Here is a 7,513-nt window from a genome sequence, read left to right as displayed (position 1 = left end):
ATTAACACATGAAGGATAAGTCTCTATTTCAGAAAATCAATTAAATACAATCTTTGATTGATTGCAAAACAAATACAGTAACAAAAACTGTCACACAAAGACTACGGTCATATTTAATTGACAACTGCATATCGTTTAATGACTTTCATTGATTGCATAATCTACATGGTTTGCCATAGGTTGGCGTACACAAAATCTGCGTTTGATCATCATAGATGAACATACAAATACTCTATGGCGTTTATGATTGAATAAAGCATAAAAAAATAAACAATCTTAACGATTGATACAAAATAAGAGTGTTGTTAAGGAAATTAGAGAAAATAGAGGTTCAACAAAGCATAAATTTTACAGAATGAATACAATTTAGGGAAATTGGGACAGATTTTGTCATTTTAAACAGATCCATTTATCTACTTAAACAGTAATAAAAGCATCTTCGAAATGTTAAAGATTTTTTATTTTATTTTGTTTATTCATTTCAAACTTTAATTCTTCTTATAGGAATCATATTCTTAAACAGATGACTTCTGTAAACTTTTGTAACTTCGTAAAAAAATCTAAATGTTGTAATGACACTACAAATGCTATGAAAAATTCACTATTCAGTAATAATTAAACTTAAAACTAAATAAAAAACACACCACCTAAAGTTCTACTTTATATTTTAAAAATGGTTGTAATAAAATATCACAAATAACCGTAAAAACACGGGCATTATTAGTCAAATGCTACAAAAAATCATACAGAAAATTTTAATGGCAAAATATAAACAATATGTCATTAAAATAGATAAAATTTATCTTCTAAATGTTTTTAAAAGGCTGTTGTGTGAGTTTTTCCAAGCAGTTTTTCGTTCCTCTCAAACTTTACCACATAATTCTACAACTCTACATAAAATAGCAATACTATGACATTATATATCATCAATGTCATGTTATACATCAATCTCCCCTCCGAACTCAATACTCATCTCATGTATTGTGATAAATTGTTTGTTGTGACATACAAATTTGTTGAATTAAAGAAATTGATGGCAGTTGAAGCATTACCTAATACAACCAACTAAACATATTACTTTATAATACCCAGCTCAAGATGTTTAATCACTGACTATCTTCAAATTTCTTCATGATTTTTTTAATAATAGTCATACAGACAATTCAGTTTGTTTATTTGCTAGCAAACAAGTTCCTTTTTTTTCGATGCATTTTTCCCTTGGCAAGTTCTGCAATTTGAGCTTGTAAAGTAATCTTTTTTGGATCGTTCTGACATGGTTCTAGCTTGCAAGTTTCAAACTAAACCCTTTGCAATAAAAAATTAAATGGGAGACTGGGACTTGGCCATTATTTTTTGACTCTCCTCCCCCTCCCAATGAACTGGATAGTTCAATGCTGCAAACACGAATACCACATGCCACATGAAATGCAGGCTCGAGGAACAAATTTGTTGAATTTGGAATCATTAGAACGGAGGACGGAAGACATTTCAAGCTATATTTGGCAACTAGAGAACGCTAGAGCCACTCAACCATGATAATTAACTGCCTTATCAGCATTTAAAGTTTCTTATTAAATAAAGACATCACTGACACGTTTCCAAGTTAAATATAAACGGATGTTTTGTTTGTGTCTCTAAGGATGATATATATGTTCACTTCACTTTTATATCGCCAAATCCAAAAGTATCATAAAATTACTTACATTATTATGACTATAAAATAATCAGGATTTTAACAATGGGTGTTTCGAGTTCAATGGAGTACAATGTCAACAATTTTGAGCTCGACAGATTATACACATCAAATGAAGAAATAGGAAAAAAATACGATTACGTTTTAGTTCGTAAAGTCATTTACAATGAAGAACGGGAAAGATACGAGAAAAACTTAGAAGAAAGAGGTCTAAAACTTAAAGTTGTTGAACCAAAAAGCGATGATGTAAGTTGAAACAACTTTAACAGTATGTAGTTTATGTAAACTATCCCAATTATTTAAATATAAATAATCTTCAGGGGATTAAATCCCTTGACGAGTGAGCAATCACAAAACAGGCATGTCGGGATAATCTGTAGTTTTCGTGATTTTTCAACATCACTACATATGTATAAATAAAGATATAGGAAGTTATCTACAGTTGTTCTTTATTTGTAGAAGCTTAGAGCGTCTAATTGGATGAGTGGGTGGATTAATGTGATTGGATGGTGTGGAATACGTTGTCATGGGTTTTGGTGTATTGTGAATATGATCGGTGTTAATGTTATTAGAGTGTAATGTTGTAGTTTTGGTGTTGTTTGTAGTTTTTTTGTCCTTTTTCTTTAGTTATGAGTATATGATGGATATGTCAATGTGTCTGTTTATTTAAAACAATTATTTGTTTTTTTACAACAATCTGGAGAAACGTTCATTTTTTATTTATTAAATGCCTGGATAACTAATTTTCAAAGTAATATGTATGTGTATACTGTTGAGTATATCTCCTGCGTACAGGTGGTCTGTATCATTAAAAAACTAGATGGCCCATTTCAAATAGAAATTCATGATATCAACATTATAGTGCTTTTAAGGAGAGGATCGCAATGATTGAGGAATTAATGCTTCATTATTTTTCTCTACACTGCCTTTTGATTTCTTCTTTTAGACTATAATGGTTCTTTGTACAATGAATGTTGACAATTAAAAATGTTGTAAGGAGGGGAGAGGGTGTTGTTAAACATTGTGTCTGACATCAGAGGAGAAAACTCAAACTGTTGTAAGGAGGGGGGAGGGGTACATATTGTTAAACATTGTGTCTGACGTCAGAGGAGAAAACTCAAAATGTTGTAAGGAGGGGGGAGGGGTACATATTGTTAAACATTGTGTCTGAAGTCAGAGGAGAAAACTCAAAATGTTGTAAGGAGGGGAGGGTACATATTGTTAAACATTGTGTCTGAAGTCAGAGGAGAAAACTCAAAATGTTGTAGGGAGGGGGTACATATTGTTAAACATTGTGTCTGACGTCAGAGGAGAAAACTCAAAATGTTGTAAGGAGGGGAGGGGTACATATTGTTAAACATTGTGTCTGAAGTCAGAGGAGAAAACTTAAAATGCTGTGAGGAGGGGGGAGGGGTACATATTGTTAAACATTGTGTCTGATGTCAGAGGAGAAAACTCAAAATGTTGTAAGGAGGGGAGGGGTACATACTGTTAAGCATTGTGTCTGACGTCAGAGGAGAAAACTCAAAATGCTGTGAGGAGGGGAGGGGTACATTGTTAAACATTGTGTCTGACGTCAGAGGAGAAAACTCAAAATGTTGTAAGGAGGGGGAGGGGTACATACTGTTAAGCATTGTGTCTGAAGTCAGAGGAGAAAACTCAAAATGTTGTAAGGAGGGGAGGGGTACATACTGTTAAACATTGTGTCTGAAGTCAGAGGAGAAAACTCAAAATGCTGTGAGGAGGGGGAGGGTATTGTTAAAATTGTGTCTGACGTCAGAGAAGAGAACTCAAAATGCTGTAAGGGGGGAGAGGGGCGCATATTGTTAAATATTGTGTCTGACGTCAGAGGAGAAAACTTAAAATGGCAAAATTTTTTTTTCTTGTAGCTCACGAACATCTGCTTCGTCCTAGTGCACGCTCTGTTAGACCCAGTCCTTTTTCAGAAAGCAGAGGACATGAATATTCAAATGCCATTAAAAGACGAAAAATTATTGAATAGGATGGAAGATACCTCAGAAAATGAACAAGAAAATACCAAAAGTAAGGTAAAAAGTTTGTATAAAGACTTCGTACATAAACGCCTAAATCCATTCACAGTAAAGAAACCCGCCGTTCGCACTCAAAATTGGAACACGGCAACTTCCTTTTCAAAATCAAATGTTAAGGCTTTTCAGAAAAAAGACGACAATGGTTTCTTTGAGAATGCTGAAAGAAGTCGAATGGTAAAACGAATTCTACAATTGACATCGTTTACAGTTAAGGAATCTGAGGAAGTCATTGAACACTTTGATGATGACACAAGTCATTATGAAGGTCATGGGATTGAACAGTTGTGTCATAAAGGAGTGTATGAATCTTACTATCCAATGCATGATGGACCTTCAATAATACATGATAATCACGTGGACAACGATCGGCAAAAGTTGCGCGCAGACTGGGCAACATTTTCAATGTCTTTAAAATACCAACCCTTAGATGCAATCCGTGATTATTTTGGTGTCCGTGTTGGTTTCTACTTTGCATGGCTTGGGTTTTATACAGCTTTTCTGGTTCCTGCAGCTGTTGTGGGTTTGTTGTGCTTTCTTTATGGACTTTGTACTATGAACACAGCACAACCATTGAAAGAGATATGTGATAAAAAGAATGAGAGGTTAGTGATCTTTAATTTGAGAAAGAATGTAGAAAGTGTCAGCTATAGCAGTTAGTAGAATGTATCAGCTATAACAGGTGGTACATAGTGTCTGCTAAAGCTGGTGGTAAATGGTGTCAGCTATAGCTGGTGGTAGATAGTGTCAGTTATAACTGGTGGTAAATAGTGTCAGCTATAACTGGCAGTAAATAGTGTCAGCTATAGCTGGTGGTAGATAGTGTCAGCTTTAGCATATTGTAGCAAGTGTCAGCTATAGCTGGTGGTAGATAGTGTCAGCTTTAGCAGATGGTAGCAAGTGTCAGCTATAGCTGGTGGTAGTGTCAGCTATAGCTGGTGGTGTCAGCTATAGCAGATGGTAGCAAGTGTCAGCTATAGCTGGTGGTAGATAGTGTCAGCTTTAGCAGATGGTAGCAAGTGTCAGCTATAGCTGGTGGTAGATAGTGTCAGCTTTAGCAGATGGTAGCAAGTGTCAGCTATAGCTGGTGGTAGATAGTGTCAGCTTTAGCAGATGGTAGCAAGTGTCAGCTATAGCTGGTGGTAGATAGTGTCAGCTTTAGCAGATGGTAGCAAGTGTCAGCTATAGCTGGTGGTAGATAGTGTCAGCTTTAGCAGATGGTAGCAAGTGTCAACTATAGCTGTTCATTGAGTAAACTTATAGGCATCTTATATCTTTTTAAGATTATTCTACATGTGTCCACAATGTGATCGTCACTGCAGCTACTACAGTCTTACATCAAACTGTCATTACTCCAAACTCGCTCATTTATTTGATAACGAAGCGACCGTATTTTCTCTGTCTTCATGTCAATATGGGCGACGCTTTTCTTGAATGTTGGAAACGAACTGAGGCGAAACTGGCTTTTCGATGGAACGTTTACGACTTGCTTAAAGAATACGAGCCATTGCGTCCTGATTTTGTGAGCAAAGTTGAAACAAAGAAAAAAAATCCAGTGACGGACAAAGATGAACCATATTTACCACGAGGTATTATCATACGACGCCATCTTGGTGCATTGGCTGTTGTTTTCTTCATGGTGCTTGTTGTTGTCTCAACATTAGTTGGCATCGTTGTCTACAGAGCTAGTGTACTTGCCGCACTTTATGCTAATTCAAGCAATGACATCCGTGAATACGCTGGTGCTTTGACGTCATTCACAGCAGCCTGTATCAATCTGGTGATCATTCAGATTTTGACATTCTTTATCAAAAATCGCCGTTTATTTGACGAACTGGGAGAATCCAAGAACGATGGCCGATTATCACAATAGCTTCACATTAAAATGTACGTCTTTCAGTTCGTGAATACATATTCTTCTCTTCTACGTCGCCTTCTTTCAAACCAATTTGATCAACGGTAATCCCTCAAAGTACAACAGAATCAATGAGCGAAGGATCGAGGAGTGCAATGCAGCTGGTTGTTTGATTGATGTTTGCATACAACTTTTTGTCATCATGATTGGCAAACAAATTCTGGGACTTATCTATGAATTTGTTTTTCCGTACGTAGCTGTAATCTTTTCCTTTTATTGTGTACATGAGAGGATAAATATGATCAATTGTTGTTTTTTTACAAAGCACATTTGAACAATATTAACGTGTTAAGATTAAGTCAAGGATTTACTAGCATCAATAGAAGGGAATAAGAGATGGACGTTGAGGGTTAAGTAAAGGACATGGTGGGATAAGTGAAGGACATAGTGGGATAAGTGAAAGTTCTAAAGAACAGAAGGATAAGGGATCTTTTCGTTTTTTAGTGTTCTTAAGAAACGATGGAGGGATCGCTCCCGTTCTTTATACGAGAATAAAAAGATACCTCAATGGGAAGATGATTATTGGTTGGAGGAAGAGCCCGAATTTCGCATATTTTACGAATATCTAGATATGGGTGAGGAATGAACTGTAATTTTTGTTTACAAACACAACTATCATTACTACAAAAAAAAACAAACATCTTTTTCTTTCAGTGATACAGTTTGGTTTTGTGACAATGTTTGTTGCCTCGTTCCCATTGGCTCCTCTCTTTGCCGTCATTAACAATTACGTGGAAATCCGAGCTGACGCCATCAATTTTGTCGTGAATTATCGACGTCGTGTCTCAGAGCAAGTTAAAAATATCGGAATCTGGTTTAAAATCTTAGAAATGCTTACGACAATATCTGTAGTCGTAAATTCGTTTGTCATCGCTTTTACGACTGATTTTATACCAAGGTATTTCAATCGTTTTACATTTTAATGAGAATCAATTGGAAAAGTCATTGATTTTCTTTGCAACAATAAGAACTATCTCTAACCTGGTAGAATTAGTTGAACTCAATCGTCATAATTAAAGCAGATCAAACTTAAAACACTTTAATTATCAAAAGAGTTTCTGTATTTATTTAGGTTTGTGTACGTCCATTACTACAGTGAAAGTGGTTCACTCGAGGGTTATGTAAACAATTCCCTCAGTTATATCAAGATATCTGATTTAGAAAAAGACAGTCGTCCCGAAGACCCTTACAAAAATCTGAACTACACACTGCCTTACTGCAGGTAATTGTAACAAAACATTATGAACCATTATATGGTAGCCTCAAATTTTAGCCTTTCTTCATATTAGGAATGCTCTATCTATCAGGTATGAAGAGAGCAATTATAAACATTTAAAAATATTTTAAAACTTTATTTCACAGATTCAAAGAATACCTGGAACCAAATAAACCATATAACTTCAGTAAACAATATTTCACCGTAATGATGGGTCGTTTCATCTTTATCGTCGTTTTTCAATATTTCATTTTCGTCGTACGATATATCATAAGGCGACTTGTTCCTAAAATATCCAGCTCGTTGCAGGCAAAGATAGCACGAAAAATACACGTTGCGAGATTGTGCTTTCGCAAAAGTGCAGCTCAAGCCAAGCAAGAGACAAACGAACAGGAATCTGAGCGACGGGGAAACTCGAAGTCGACATTTACAGAGCACTCTGATGGTCAATTGATACGCAGAACAAATTCCGCCAATATGCACACTTGTGTTTGTGTTTAAACAAAATAGTGTAGTTGAAGAATTCTTTGTAACATTTTTAATTATTTTTGTCATGTTAGTCGGACTATGATATTTCTACAAACAAACATAAGATTTCGCCATGGGAAATATTTATATCTTATGTAAGAATGCTTTATTTG

At 35.4% G+C, this 7,513-nt stretch overlaps 1 pseudogene; it reads left to right on the top strand.

Annotated features, from left to right (window-relative positions):
• Positions 1 to 1,738: 1,738 nt before the first annotated feature.
• LOC124447985 lies at positions 1,739 to 7,512 on the top strand (annotated as a pseudogene).
• Position 7,513: the final 1 nt, after the last annotated feature.

The sequence above is a fragment of the Xenia sp. Carnegie-2017 genome, unplaced genomic scaffold (genome assembly GCF_021976095.1).
Source record: "Xenia sp. Carnegie-2017 unplaced genomic scaffold, XeniaSp_v1 HiC_scaffold_23, whole genome shotgun sequence".
NCBI lineage: Eukaryota > Metazoa > Cnidaria > Anthozoa > Malacalcyonacea > Xeniidae > Xenia > Xenia sp. Carnegie-2017.
The sequence above is the reverse complement of the archived record's forward strand: the minus strand, read 5'-3'. Positions and strand labels throughout refer to the sequence as shown.